We start from the raw sequence: 16566 nt of genomic DNA, 5'->3' as shown, positions 1-16566 counted from the left end.
AGCTCCCTAAAAAAAACAGGCAGCCAAGACTTGCACTGAGGCTCCACCCATGCTGTCTGCTGCTACAGCCCACAGCAGACAGCTGAAGCTTTACCATTGTTCCTGAGGCTTTTGAACTGTTGATGAAAATGTGTTTCTTACAGTACATTTATCCTGCTGACTCCTACTGTTTCAGACCAGAGATACTGGTTCTAATGAGAAGCCTAAGGAGATGCAAAATGTAAAGAAGGCAAGATATTCAGCAGTGTCATTGCCCTGGGCTCACTGCTTCCTCACCATTTCTTTAAATCCCCCAAACAGATAACTAAGCCACCTTTCAGAATGTTTCTCCTGGTCATTCCTTTTTCTTTTTCCTGCTCTGGATATATAAGGTCTTCATCAAAAGCCCACTGAATTTACAGGAAGAGTTGATGGCATCAGGATTTCAGTGCTAAGTAGATTATCCTTTGTTTCTGGATCATTTTTCTTTCTTTTGCTCATGGATATAAAATAGGGAAAGAGAATGCTTTGGAACTCCATGCAGCTCCCCTCTGAGAACCAGGTCATTTACTCTGTTATGCTCTCTGTAACCCCAGAATATGTACTCAGACACTACTCCAGTCACTTTTCCCCCTCATACTAGTCCCTGAATATTAATCTCTGTGCATATTGTACATGTTTGCATACTGCTGTCCACTTGAAATAATCCTAAAATTATTTCTGCCAGATTATAGGCAGTGTTTCTATTTCTATATCGTGGATTTGTTTTTTCATTGCTGTTAAGCACTGCACTGAATCTTTGAAAGTTTATCTATTGCTTTTTCCAGCAACATTTCTGTTCAATGTTCGGTGGTGTATGTGGCAAGTGAGGCAGCCATGTCATGACTGAGAGTGTCTGTAGCGCTCCTACTTTATTTGCTGAAAATGTGGAAGCATGTGGTAAATGCAGCACAAGGATACACAAAATGAAAGAACAGCCTTGTGATTCTGATTCGATTTTATGTACCTGAATAGGTAGCTGTTATGAAGAGCAATGGCTGCTTCTTCTGTTCTTCTTGTGCAAAACAGTCAGCATCTTCTCACCCATCTACTAGGCAGTCAAAAATATGACCCAGAAGGAGGACTAGGTAGAAAATTCCCCAGAATCATGGATGCATCTGTGTTGTTCATTGGGCCATATTTGAGCCCAGACTTGCTCCTTTTCCTTGTATGAATGCAAGGCCTGACTAGGCAATGGGATCAGGCACGTATTAGGGGAGAGAGTCTGGGCGTATCCTGCACCTGAGTACCCATTCAAGCACCATCTCCATGGGTGCTTTGCTCCGCCTGGCAGGTACTGCTCTTCCATCAAGCCGACAGAGACAGCCCTGGGCTGCTCTCTGAGCTGCAGGCATGTGGCTGGCATGCCACACGCAGCAGGCACTGCAGGTGTGAGGCACATGCCACACACCAGCTCCTCCTCTGCCCTGCAGACCTCCATATGTTATGTACCATGGGGACAGTTCTATGTGGTTCCCAAGCCTATCCATCACATCTGCAGAGGGAAACCGCTGTAATCCACAAATCCTGTCTCCCAAATATACTTACAGAACATCATGTATGCTTTAAAATGCAGTTGTTTAAACCAATCCAGCTTATTTGTAAATTCCTTTTTAAAATATGCAAATATACAAAAAATGCTTTCTTAGTGCACATTACAAGATTGTTTCAGATATTAAATTAAAATTGAAAATAGCTGGAATTCCTGAGGTAAATAAGACTGATGACCTCTGGGAAAAGGAAAGGGAAATTATTATTTACTCAGTGTTGACTGTAACACCAAGTTAAAAAAGGGATCTTGTGTTTTCCCACTAAGTTTTCATGTGTGTCAGTTAAGTGATCCCAAAGATGCTCATGAGTCTCACCATTCCAGCATGACAAATTACTTCATGTTCTCCATAGATTGATAGCCAGATAAATACAGGCAGTGTTTATTTTACCACTCAGCAGATCTTTCAAATATTATTACTGTGGCATATTTCATTTGTTTTATTTTATTTCAAGTGGAATTCTGTTTAAGACTTTAGGTCACTGCTTTATGCCCTTGGGCCGGGTACAGATCTTTAACCAAGCCACTGTAAATAAACGGTAGTGATTTTCATGTGATTGCAGATCATGGCTACCCTGTCGGGAACATTTTCTTTAAATGCCATGTCACTTTCACCTACTGCCTTCAGGCCAGTGCATGACATGCAGTAAGTGTCAGGCGAAATGTCACATCTGGGAGGAAGAGCTTGTGTGAATGTTAAACTGGAATGTGGAAAAATGGTGTCACATACCCTGTAATCTAATATTGTTCTGCCTTAAAAGGGATGTTTTCTCTATGGAGATATGTGTTTAACCAAAATGACTTCTGCTTGAAGTTCAACAGAAACTAAACTTATCTGTTTATCCCCAGCTTTCTTGGAGAGCTCTTGCTACAGTGGTCCAATTCCAGGTCCTTGTATATTTTGCTGACATGATAAGAGCCTTTAACAAATAAACTCAGAAAATGGAAAGGAGAGGAATTGAATTAATTTGTCTTATGGCATGAGAATAGCAACCTTCTTCTAAGACATGAGAATCGCATCCTACCCCTAAGACTCCAAGTCTTAGGAGAGTCCCTCTTCTTATACTTGGAAGAATCCAAGTGTAAGAATAGGGAAGGTATCTAGTGATGCTTCCCTGGTACACACTCAGCTCAGAGATTTAAGAACTTGTGATGCATTATGTGAAGTGACTCTTTTCTGTTTGTTTTGAATCTGTCACCTGCTAGGTCTATTTGATATCCATAGTTCTTATATTAGAAAAGACAGTGGACAATTAACTCCTATTCACCTTTTCTTTGCTACTCTCTGTCTACAGAGTCCATCATAGCATCCCTCTGTTGTTTTCTGGGCTGTGTGCCATTTCTCTCAGGGAAGCCATTGTTTAGCTTCAACAGTCCTTCTTGTCCTTCTCTTTCTCTTTTCTATTTTTACTATAAACTTTTTGAGATGACAGCACTGGCAGTGTACAGAGTTTTCAAGTTCTGGGCCCACTATGCATTCATGCCATACTCTTTTCCAAATAATTCCCAGCATTTTAGCAGCTTAATTGTTCATTAGTAAGGATTTACTTTTAAAAATCTCTCTCCTGAGTGATAGAAACTATTTCTGAGTCTAACATGTATATAGGATTTTTTTCTCCCACAGGCATTACTTTACATTTATGCATTCGGTTTCCTTTGTTGTTTTATTACTCCCTTAGCATCATAAGGATCTCCTGCAAATTTTCACAGTCGGCTTTCATTTTGATTACCATGAACAATACAGTACCATCAGCAAATTTTGCCACTTTGCTGTTTAACCCCTTTTCCAGCTCACTGATTATATTCTCTACCACTGTTTTTACTGGTTTAGCTGGTGTTTTCAGTGGTTTTGAATTCTTATTTCTGACAAATTTAAGAAATTCCTTTCAGCTGGTATTGAGGTGGTTTTAAACAAGGAGTTATACACAACAGTTAATAGTTCAGCTATTTCAGACTTGCATTCCTTTACAACTCTGTTCTGAATGACATCTGGGTACGATGATTTGTTACTCTTCACTTTGTTGATAGTTCCACTTCCACTGACAATTCAGTCTGCAACACATCCTCAGATTCATCCACCGGGAAGAAGGAGTCTGATGGGGAAATGTTCCCAAAGTCTCCAAACAGAGCACAGCTACAAAAAAAAATTTTTTACTGTTTCTTCTCTGACCTTATGTTCTCTGACTACTCCCTTTTATGCATTTATATTTAACCTGCCAGGTTTTATATTACTTTCCATTTTCCTCCTTTCAAGGTAGCCTCAGATATTTGAAAGCCAGTCTTCTTACTTCAGATACCTTCCATTAACCTGATATTAAATCATGTCAATTGATTGCTTTGGGCTTAGGGTGGAGTGTGCTGATATATCTGAAGTCTGTGTGGTAGAAGTCCTGCCATTGTTCTGAGCCTTTGGTATCTTGCCTATAAATAGTCTTCATGTTAACTGCAAGCATTTAGTCTTTTAGTTGCCCCTTTTAGGTCTTTTTTTCAGTAGGAGTTTTCATTTTTACACAGCTTTTTTTTTTTTTAATCAACTGGTACTGAAGTAGATTTTGGACACTTGCTGCTCCCCAAAATTTTGCTTCCCTAGATTTTAAATCTAGGTGCGTAATACTCAGTGGTTCATTTTCACCCACAGGGAGACTCCTGACAGGTTTTTTTCCTGACCTGTACCATGTACTGTCTTTGTCTGCTTGCCTCTCTGTATCTTGTCCTGTGGAATAAGCTGCATATATTAGAGTTTGGAGCTCCCTGGTCTTCTTTTTGCTAAGTAGCATTTGCTTTGTCCACCTTTTGGCTGATGAGAGCTAAAACTATTGTTGAAGGGAGTTTGAATGACTAGCAGCAAAAAGCTTAAAACAGACATGGAGACCAAACTGCTCACTGATACCCATCAGTGATCTCTCCAGCACCGATAGAACATTCATTGGTATTAAGGTGAACGCACGTGACAATGCTGTTTGACCTCCAGAGCACTTATCTCTTTATTTTCCATTCCAGAGCCTCTGTCATTGCCTTTGGGACCTTGCTCCTGCCTTCTCACTTGTCTGAATGCCTGGCCATTAACAGCTTGTCTTTATGCACCCCTTTCAAATATGATGAGAGATTCTGCCCATGTCGTACTTTCAACTAAGAGGTTATGCACCCAGTAATGCATTGCCTAATTCAAATGGGATCCTCTGCATTGCAACTGCACTTTCTATCAGTGAAATAATCCCTTCCTGGAACTATTTAACTGGATCAACATTCAACTTGCCCTGTTATTTCTAGGCAGAAGGATAATTATGTAGCATCATCCCAGACTCTGAAATGAAACTATCAGTCATGCAACAGTGTCATCACACTACATTTGATAAATCAGTCACAGGACTGTTCACATATGCCAACACGTCAGCATCACTACCTCTGCCCTCAAGCTGATCATCTTCTCTATGCACCCTCTTCATCTGACCTCAGAAGCAAATCTCCTAAACTCAAAGTTTCCATGTGGTATAGAAAAGGGCAGTGGGCTTACTGACTTCACTTAATACTTTATTAATGAATAAGTAAATTACTGAAATTAATACAGAAAGAAGGAGAAAAAATGGAAACTATGCTATAAATAGAACAAGCTTGCTGCTTGAGAGTTAAGCAGTCATCCATACTATCTTCTAAATTATTTAACTCACTGCTCTAATTCATTAGTTTCTTCCAGTATGAAAAAAAATGCACTTGTTTCTATGGCAATCCTCCGAATTTACATTGAACTGAAGATCTAGATAGCCCTTGATATTTTATAGGGTTTTTTATCTGTTTAACCAAAACCTATAAACTCAAGTTTACCTTTTTCAAATATATCCTTGAGGTTAGCACTGGGTCTATACACTGATGACAGCTACAACACAGTAGAAAAATGAATAAGGGTGGTTTAAATTGGTTTCATCAGGAAGTTGCAGCCACAGAAACCTGACATAAACCAGCTGTGAGATTCTCAGGCTAAAACAGCCCTGAGATCAATCAGTTTTAATAATACTTCTGGCTTGTGTGCCATTTTAACTATCTAAAAATCCTCCAGGTTTATTGAGTTCAAGAGATATTGTTATTATTCTAACAGTTTTATTTGCTTGAGTCCCATAAAACTTAAGCAATAAGCTCCTCACATGCTATGCACTTTAGAGGCTCCTAAGTGACCCATAAAGAAGTTTGTGGTAAATCCCATATCACAGAACTGGGCAGACGGGCCAGAAGTGTAACCATGAAGCTCAGAACAAATCTTATGTCTGTGTACAAAAGGCCAGGGAAAGAAAATTCTCATTCTCAGCTGCTTCCTTCAGTTCTGATTGACGGGTGAGCCTGGAAGAGCCTGATCTGTCAGGAGTTGTGCCACTACCGTACCTTACAAACAATGCAAGGTAACCCCATCTGTCCACAGTTCAGTAAAGTTCACTTTAAGGTCAGAAAATGTAAGTATTTTCAACTTGACTCACCTAAAGTCCTGAGTCTAGGAGTGCTTGGTATTCCGTTTATTTATTGTCCCGAGTGATCAAAAGTATGCATGTTTTAACAAGTTTCCTTAGCGCATAGTGGACTTTCATGGCTGTCACTGTGTTTAATGTTGCTTAAGAGTAGACAGAAAAGTTTTTGGACTGAATCTGCATTATGGCTGGTTTGCATTTGGTCTCACTTTGAAGACAAATCTAAGCGGTAACCAGATGAAGTTTGATGGTACCAAATTCTTGTTTGGTATTTCCAGAATGCTTTGTCTCTCCCCCTCTGTTGAACTTCTTATTTCCTTAGCAAGGAGGCAAATCAGAAATAGCCTTGAAAAGCAAGTCCCATTACATTTTGATTTGTCTTGAATCAAGCACTTCTGAGGCCAATTTGGATCATGATCTTCGAATCTGATTTTACCAGTCACCTGAAATTTAAAGGATTAAACTCTTATTGCTGGATCTTGGTGATCCAACAATATTGCCCACAGGCCTTTTTGAAACAGGGAACATTTTACATCGTTCTGAGACTCTACTCGCTGCAGACCAACAAAATCAGAACCTCTGCATGCATGCTCTTTGTGGTGATCTTACCACTAAGGACTGCAGTGTTAAAATCACAGTATCTGTCTGGTACTACAATTCAAAATGGTTAATAAATAAATAAGTAAATAAATAATGTCAGAGAGCACTCAGACATTAGCCTATGAAAAAAAGGATTTAGGGGTAGGAAACTGGATATATGTGCCATATCATTACAAGTTGCAGTACGGGGATAGAAAATAAACATAGCTGATAAAAGCATGTGTAACATGGTAAACCAAATAAGACCTCAGAGGTAATCCTGCACAAAGGGATTCTAAATATTTGAAGATTGATGCTCCTGGTGAAGATCTGTCTTAGCAGTATTGCAAGTGTCTCTAACTGCTGCGTTTTGGGGGATGTGTCAGTTTAATCACAGCACGTGAGTTGAATGTCAGCAAATTCCTATTAGTTCTGTCATTTCCTACCTTACGACCGCTATTTGCCTTCAACCAAGAGACATACATCCACAGATCTTGCTTCTACATTTGCAGAATGGAGGAGAGAGTGTGTAAACATCCTGATTTCTTGTTATTTGGCTCAAGGTAATCATCTCAACCTTCCTTTCCAAAAATGTCATCAACGCTTGCAGTTGGTTGCATTTGAACAAATGATCTCACTATAAATGTATGCCTTTGGTGTTCCTCTTTCTCAGCATACTGCAATTTTCCCTTCAAGAAAGAGAAATTTAAAATGCAAACGGAAATTTAAAGTAGTGGCAAGACCCCTTGCAAAGTAGAAACTCGCAGCTTGAGAAAGGTCCTTTTACAAAACTGGATTTGCTGTCTGGCATGACTGGATGATGGGATCTCATTGCTGTCACCAAACCAGAATGAAGACCTGACTGGAGCTGTTCAGGAATTTGAGGACAAAATGTAATGTCATTGGAAAATGCTGGTCTGTCAAACCCAACTTATTCTTTGGAATTAGTTTGGTTTCAACAAACTTTTCCCAAATCACAGTCATATTTCCTCTAAAAACTTGCCCAGTTTTCTGAAAATTCATGTAGTGGGCTGTTCAGGAGTTTGTGTTTCCAAGGGCTAAAGCTCTGGCCAGCTCTGGCAAAGCTTAAGATGAGTTGGAAGGAGTTGAAGATCCAAAGTTTACAGTATGTGAACAGAAAGGTGGTTTGCAGAAGAGAGCACTTGACAAATATTCAGAAGAAATCCTTCTAATTGGTTGCTGGCTTCACAGCCCTGCTTCTGGGCTGCAGCAGCTGATGACAGCTTCTGCAGAGAGCAAGCATGGTCTATCGCTTGGCCGTCCTGACAGAAGAAGATCAGAGCAGAAATAATCCAGCACCACAGGCTCCATCCTGGTAGCAACAGGACTGCTCCTCTCATTTCCATCCCTGCAAAACCTCGCTGGGAAAGGGGAAGGGCCAAACAGCACCTGGCTCTGCCTGGTGTCAGGAAGGGGGATGAGGATGTTGCCATTACAGACTTGGGAGGAGAGAAGCAGCACCTCAGAGAGCAGTTCTTCATAAATCTTGCTTCCACAGGTATAGACCTGATTTGGGTCTTCAGAGCTTGAATTCATTTTTAGACAGAGGATGGACTAATGGCAGATTGGTGGTGGCCCCCACGTAGATTTACTCTGTGCTTACAGAACATGCAAAGCACGAGTACCTGCTTTTCAGGCTAGCCGATGGTTAGAGGTCCCCAGGATTTCAAGGCCCTTGCCTGTCCAGCTGGAGGATTCCCTTCTCGCCAACTCCACAGGCTGTAACACCAAGCACAGGAGCACTAGGAGCCTCAGTTCATGCAGGGGATCACAAGACCTCCCCTCTCTCCCCACCGGAGGACTGGGTGCCAAGTGTAGACACTGCAGTTTTTAGGCTGCCTGAGCTGGGGTTAGGAGCTGGGAAGCCAGGATACAGACCGGGAGCTTTTGAGTGTCCTGGGCTCTCCGCCAGAGAGCAGAGCGCTATGCCAGGCCACTGAGCTGCAGCAGCAAACCCACTGGGGAGTCCCCAGGAGATAAGTCAGCTTTGTTGCCTTTTGAAAAAAAAAAATAACAAAGCAAGAAGGCCAGAGAAATCTGTGGGGGATGACAATGACCGTAGCTTCCATTCCAGGTCAGAGGGGAAATCTTTCATGTTCCAGAGTACAAGAAACTAAGTTTTAGGCAATTCTAGCTGCAGCCTCAAGGCCTCAATCTATGCAACTGCTTAGCCATCTACAGACTCACAGAGGCAGAGCTAACTGCATAGTTGCTCCAGCTCTTCACTGGGGAATGTTTCTAATGCATATTCAGACTTTAGAAGACAAAATATGTATGGCTCACACTAAGCCAGTACTTCTCTCTCTTATTTTCATCAGGACACTGACCTTGCTGCCTCTCTTGCTGTGATTGATCAATCAGAATATTGTCATTGAAACCTACAGCTGCCTGTCTCTATTATAAATGCTTCAGATAGCTGAATGCATGACATGAATTTAACCCTAAATAAAAAAGCACTTCACCAGCACTTTCTGTCCTTGCTCTGTGGCAACCATAGGATCAAGGCTAAAGAAATGTCACATCTCATACCTTCAGGAGAACCTGCCAGTCAATACTTTCTGCTTCTGCTGGTGTTAAGTCCACAGATGCCAGGAAAGTATCACCACATACTTCTTCTGAGCCTTGCATATGTGCAGCTCATGACAACAATACATGGCAGCATCGTATGAAAAAAAGGCTGTGAGAGGCCACTCATGTGCTTGGACTCTCCAGTGAGGACTTTAAAACATCATGGTGAGAAGGATCCAGGTTCCTTCTTCCTCTGACAGCAGCACCTCTTTCTGCGTCTGCTCTACCCACTGTCAGTCCTGCAAAAACCCCTCAGCCCTTGCTGGCAGGAGCCCAGCACAGCTCAGCTCCAGGCTGGGCTGGTGCTGGTGAGGTTAGTTTTGCTGTCCCTGTGAGCGGGGCATGGTAACCGTCATTGACAACAATGCTCTGTCTCTTGAAACCTAAATAGTTGGAGAAGTATTGGGGGGGCGTAATATGTACAATGGTCTGTCCAGAGCCTAAAAGTCATCCTGGCCTTTGCTTCCTTGGTTGGAGTAAAAGCTGCTGGTGAAACAGAGGGTTGGAAACCAGAGTTTTGAGCTGTTCTGTGCCACAATCAATCTTTTTAAAATATTCACTCAAGAAAGAGCTTCCTTCTGGAGCACATGTTGTTTACAGGCTGAATTCCATGCTGAAGTTGATATTTATAGCTACTATGAATCTTTTAAAGGAGAATGGCCTCTAACTGCAATAAGGTATGAGGCTTTAATAATACAATACTTGCAGAGGTTGGACAAAATTTATGGTAGCCACTTTTTTTGTAGCCAACACATTGCAAACAAAGAAATATAAAATGAACCGTGCTAGTGCCAGCAATCATGGCTACAGATTGTGTATAAAGTAAATGAAGGATTCTCTCTTTTTCCTAGGGCTACCTCCTAGTTGGCTGCTGGTTTTCTGCTCATTTGCTGTTCAGTATACAGAACTTAAGGTATCCTAAGAGTTTTGTATACACGGGAGAACAGTAACCTGACAGTTCCATAAAAAGACACAATAATGGTATATATTGTAAATGCAACTGATATGAATTTGTTTCCTTAATAAATCAAGGCCATTTTAGCTGCATTTGTAGAGACACAGTGACACCCAGTGGTTGCTAATAAATATAATAGACGCCCATAATTTATTTGGAGCACTTGATCAGATCATTGACTGGCTCATATGCATTCCAGAGTCAGAAAAGTTCCAGCGTATGCTGTTCATTGAAAAAAACGTGAGTCAGTATCTGTTTCTATTTTATATATTTTATTGAAGCTCCTGAACTAAAATAAATACACAGCACTAATCATACTAAGCAAAGAATAATAAAAATGTCACAAGTCTACATCTTTTTAGGTTACATTTTGTACTTTCTTCTGAAAAATTCCTTTAAGAAAAGAAAACCCTGCACCTCTGGATTCTTTCAACTTCTCATGGTAACATGAAGTTAATATAATGTTTTCTTAGAGCCTTTGCTAGATAAAATCATATTGGCTCAAGTACAATATTAACTATTTTCATTTGTCACAAAACTTTTGCTAATCAAGTCTGGAGGGAAAATATTCTCTATTTTGTCTTTAGGGCAGGAGATGGGATGGTTTACATTCAGTTTGTTATTCCATCTTTATTTTAGCATTTTGGCTAGCAAATTTGCTGTTACAGTTGACAACATATGAACATCATATTTTCAAGAACAAAGCTGGCTTTCCTCTACCTTTAAAGTGCAGATTGAAATCTTATTGTGGATTTTTTTGTAGGAGCCAGATCAGGCTTCAAAATGGAAACTCGGTGCCAGGTTTAATTAAAAAAAAACAAATTGCTCTTGCATCATTTTGATATAAATAAAAAGTTTCCTGCTTGAAATGAAGTGAATATTGAGGAGTGATTCCTGATTTCTAATCTAGCAGCAGTAGAGTCATTGATTGTTTATGTGGAGCAGCGGCGCAGTAATTCACTTCCCTTCAATCTGTAATTTTTGTTTAATCTTTGCTGAAAATTCACAGAGGTTATCCTTATGTTCTTATGGTCAGCAGATGGAGTACAACAGTTTAAGGGTGATTCTGTGCCAGGCACAGACTAGCATTAGTACACTGCAAAAGACGAGACCATGCATGTTCAAGCATCAGGGGAAGCGAAGGAGCAGTGAAGCCCAGGCTCCACTGAAGATACCAGAGGAACTCCCAGTGACATCAGTGGAGCATAAGTGTGCATAACTGCCTCTGAGTGTTGGCTCAGATGATTATGCTTTTGCAGATCTGCCAGTGAAAATCCCTCAAGGTTGGGGAAGGTATATGCTTACAAGTTGACAAATATGTTATAACAGTGTAACCCTGACTGTTGTGGTATATTAGTATACTGACTCATGTTCCAGTCTGTGGCTTTAATGAAATGGTTTTGTCCTAAACCCTGCGGAAAAACCTCCTAGTCACCCTTACTTCTTTTCATGTAGTGCTGGAAAAGGCTTGCTTCCTACCAATCATGCAAGTTCACTCTCATCTTCTAACATATTTTTCAGAACAGGCGTTGTTTAGGCCTTTTTCAGGCTTATCTGTGACCTCATATGCCCTCTTGCCCTAAGTGCATGAGCTCCTACCAGTTTTCTAGTAAGACACTTGTTACAGATGCACGACTAACCAAATCCAACAGGTGTTAAAACTCAGATTTATTCTTCAGTAAAAGTTAGTTAGAAGTCCGGTAACATTTTATAAAACCACAGGCTCAAATGATGTAAAGAGAATTAATACTACACAGCTGACTAAGAATCCCCAAGATTTAAAGTGATGGCTCAAAATGCACCTATCACTCACCTAAAAGCTGAGGGCTCTCTCCCTCAAGGAGTTACCTCCGGCGGTGCCCTGACCTGAGGGGGAGTCCCCGACTGCAGACCCGCTGCTCCGAGGAGGACTGCCAACGTGTCCTCCAGTGGGACCCCGTTTATACCCCTGTCGAATCTGACCTGTGGTCATTTAGTCCTATTGGCCAGGAGGGTCACCTCAGTGTACCTGGCGCATCTCGACTGGCCAGTTCAAATTTCAACCTGCAGCCTCCAGGGTTTACTTCCCCTTCTCCCTTCCTGGAGAAGTTTTGTTTCCTGCTGGCAGGATCTCGGGGGGGGGGGGGGGCGAATGTACTGCCGCAACGCTATTGCTACTAGCAGTGCTGAGCTAGGCAGGCTCCACATTTGTACCTTCAAACCTTCAATTGGAGTGGTCTAGGGTAATTTTGGGTAGACAACCTAAGGGATTGTGAGTAGAGCTCCTGAGACATCTGTGTGCCATGAAGAAGGCCTAGAAGTAGCTAGGTTTCTGCAAGTGATTCCAGATCAGTGAGATTTCTCTCTGGATACTGGGATATTCATGGGCTCGAAGAGGAACAACCCTTTGCTGTTTTCCCTATTATATTTTTGTAATTTGGAGAAAATTTTCTGAATTTTAACACTGACAACTCTAGTCTTATTGTTATTTTCTGCCTTTTGGCAGGTGGCACCATTTGATCCAAATCTCAAGCTAATTTTTTGATGTCCCAGTCTTGAAAGAATTTCAGCAGTTGCAGCTCCCACAAAAGTAATCCGATCACTCCTGTATCACCGTCAAAATTTAGTTAAATACATTTTGTTAAAAATCTCTTTGTATAAAAAAAGGATGTCAGGGAAGATTTGCAGGAAAAAAGGAATGGGGGTAGAAAGAAGTAAAGTTAAAGGAGAAAAGGAAAGCAAATGCAGAGGAATAAATTTAAAGCATTGCTTGCCATATGTGAAAGAATCTCTATGGTTAGAAATAGTCCCAATCTTATTTTCCTTCCACTGGAACCCATTATGGTTTCACACAGGAGAACTAACACAATGAGGACATTAATGCTCTTCTTGCGTGCTAGCTAGTTATTAGAGACTCACAATAAGGAAGGTGATCGGAGAATACTTGTCACATGCCCAAACTACCCTAATTCAAGGAAATTGCCACCTCAGTGCATCATATGAGGCAGGTCAAGCCTAGGGTGAAGCAAGCTTTCTGTGTAAGAATTTTAATTAGCAATGAGCACAATAAAATACATAAGCTGCTGAAAGTTAACAAGTGCTACTGTTTGAGATTTATGTTCAAATCCATGCTGTGTACTTCCCTTTCCTCACCGCCATAATGGATTAGCAGTATACTGGATAGTAGTCAACAAATATTACAATCATCCTTCTAATCTTATTAACAAACTTGTAAGAAGTATTAAGAACACATTTATACCACTTGTGGGAAACAGTCCAAATACAACGAACCAAAAGCTGCTTATCTACAAGCAAAACCAGCATTATATGACTGAAGGGGGCCAAGTTAATCAGAGCTATCAAGAGACTAACTCAGATCCAGAGTGCTGGGAAGGCAGATTAAATGATCGTTCATAAATCATTGAAAGCATACACTATACAGTATTGTAACAACAAACAATGATCTTCTGTAGGGTGCAGTTTCCTGCTTTCTCTATATCTATGTTTTGACATTTTAAGTATCTCATCAGCATCTTTTTATCCCTAGGTTGTGCATGTGTAGCAATAGCATTGTAACTCAGCATGTTAATCATCAGACTTTTAGGAAGGAAGGGGATAGACTGTAAAAACAAACCTAAAATAGTTCAGTTTACAGGCAGCGCTACTGTGCTTACTACAAGCATGTACAAAGTGTAAAAGAATATGATCCAAGATATTGTGGAGGAAAACTGGGGAAAAGCAACTGTGGGAATGTGAAAAATCACCTTTATATATGTCTCAGGCTCCTTTGCTTTAGAGCAAGGAGGGAAGAATACTGCTGGTTAATTTTTCACTTTTAAAATATTTTGTAGAAGTACTGAAATATGCTGGTTTAGTGAGGAAAACAGCACACCAAAATGTAGGTTTACTCACTGACTCTACCATGGAACAACTCAGGTCTGGTCTTATTATGCCTTTCTTCTAGCAGGATTGAGATTATCAACAGGCTACGATTGACTCCTCTTTAGAATTGTCTTCCAAAGGCTCAGTTACCCATTTTTGAAGTGGTTAAAACATTGCTTTTTGGCTGCTTGCTTTTTTGCCCCTATCAGCAGTCCTAACAAAGGCTTTTCCACTACTTAGCAAAAGTAAAGGATTCCTCCAAGGACTAGAGTTAATGGCACTTGTTTCTGATCTCACAAGACATGGAACACACTCCAGTCCTCTACACAACATAATCTTCCACATTTCTAGTGCCTGATTTTCCATTGCTATGCATTGTATGTATTTAGTTACGTCAGCACAAAGTGAGGGCAAAAGGCTGCCAGTGCAAAGCACTCTCTCTGGAAACATGACACTCTGGGATAAAAGACAACACAACACATTGGAAAGCAGAGAATAGTCCTTTAATTACAATAATTAAATTATGCATGGGTTTGTTAGTTTTTTCATAGAAAACAGAAAGGTCTTCAGACTGGGAGAGTAAGACTGAATAGCATGAAAGCCTAAAAACAAGTGAAGTCAGCAGTTCAATTTGAGAGCACTGTCAAATCAAACTTGTACAGATTTGTCCCCAACTATCTGAGCAACATCATTTTTTCATTTTTTTTTACTTCCTGGACTTGTTTAGTTCTCTTCTCCTTTCCCTTTCTCCACTGAAAAACTTAACATATCCCATTTATAGCTCTAGGAAGGTGATTGCCTCAGTGGTTGCATAGTCCTTTGGGTTTTGGCATAGCATCAGACATAAGCCCTCATCTGGCTCTTATTTTCTTTCTAGGCCTTACCCAAATCTGCCTGTTCTATAGCTCAGGTTTCCAGCTTGGTCCTATTATGGCCAAGGTGCCAACTGGCCACAAAACCACACAGCCACCTGGAGTACAAAGTAAATATTTTCTTGGTAATTCTAATTTCTCAGCATCTTGTCCGAGCTCCTCGTTTGCTCCCTAATTTTCTCCCTAAGGTGCCTTAATTGCAATCATCCTCAAAAAAAGGATCACCCATCTCCATTTAACCTCCAGGACTCAATGTTTACCACCATCTCTCCAAGGTCTTGTTCTTACAAGGCCACCTGCCTGGACTACCCACACTTTCTTCTTCAGGTTCAGCAATAGCTATTAACCCTTTTCCATCAGCTGCTTTCTAGATCTGAGTTTTCACAACTACCTTTAAATGGAAAATGAAGTCCTTTGAAGATATGTTGGTTGATTCAAACACCTGTCCGCATCCTAGTACATTAATTATGAGGCCTAATAGAGCTCTTTGGTTTTGTATCATATGTCTTAACTGTCAGAGTGGACTTATACATCTCAAGACAAGGACACTCAGTATGTTGCAATTCAATATCCACCAGAAAACAGAGAGTGTGCTTTTCTACTTGTTTTTTCCTACAGAACAAGCTGTAGAGGGCAAGAAATTTGCCTGGGTCTGCAGCATCAGGTGCCAGTGACAAAGCATAAACAAAGGAATAGGCAGAACAACAATGGTCTCTCTAATTTATTCAACTTTTCATGGTGTCTAATGTAAACAACATTAACTACTTTGGTGAGAAATATAGCCTGCTGAGGGAGTAGGAGGGAAAGAAATCAAATACAGCTGTGGGAAGAGGGATGCAGGGTTTACCAAGAGCTTGGCTATTCTTTCACATTTTGACCAATCTCAACTAGAGCTTTGAAGCACAAAGTTGCTCTGCTAAGCAACTAAGCAACTGAGAAGATCGAAATACATAAATGTTGATGAAACTATCTTCTTTAAACTGTATTATTTTGAGATCTCCTTTCTGTGTCAAAATAGAAAATAAGTATTTACTACAGAAATCCATGTGTCTGTTTTCACAGATGCACCCTAGTAATTTTAAACCCATTTTTCTATTTTTTTATTCAGTTTTCAGTCTATATATTTGATATAGGGTTTTGCTGCTTGGAAAAAAAAATAGAGATAACTTAAGCATTTTCACTGAATTCAGTGTTTTGCTGAATTGGGATCATGCCTTTGAAGGATCCTAACTACAGGGAAAATGCTGTATTTCTTTTCACTGGCAGGACACAGGGAGATGAATGAAACAGCTTTGAAGCACTCTCCGGCACAAAACAGAACTTACAAGTACAAGTGCTTATGAGGAGATAACACAGAGTTAAGGGGTTCATGACATAAAAGCGCCCATGGTTCAACACTCCCTAGAGAAGTGAAACAGAAGCTCTAACTGGTGCTCCTGTCCCTTCATTCCAGGGGCAGACTGGAAACAAGAGTCTGCTGTCTTTGGTTGGCCACTGCTTTCTACAGATGTGGCCAAATCCTCTGTTTTCTTTTGCTGTGTTTGGAGCTGCCTTGTGTACATGGTTCTTTCCTGGGATATTTGTGGACTATGAGGGCCTGGAGACTGCATTCTGTCTTGTCTACACCAGGAACTAAGGGTATCAGAAAACAACCAACTTCCTGTAAAGTGGACCACAGTATAAACTTAA

The sequence above is a fragment of the Aquila chrysaetos genome, chromosome 13 (genome assembly GCF_900496995.4).
Source record: "Aquila chrysaetos chrysaetos chromosome 13, bAquChr1.4, whole genome shotgun sequence".
In the NCBI taxonomy this organism is placed as follows: domain Eukaryota; kingdom Metazoa; phylum Chordata; class Aves; order Accipitriformes; family Accipitridae; genus Aquila; species Aquila chrysaetos.
The sequence above is the reverse complement of the archived record's forward strand: the minus strand, read 5'-3'. Positions refer to the sequence as shown.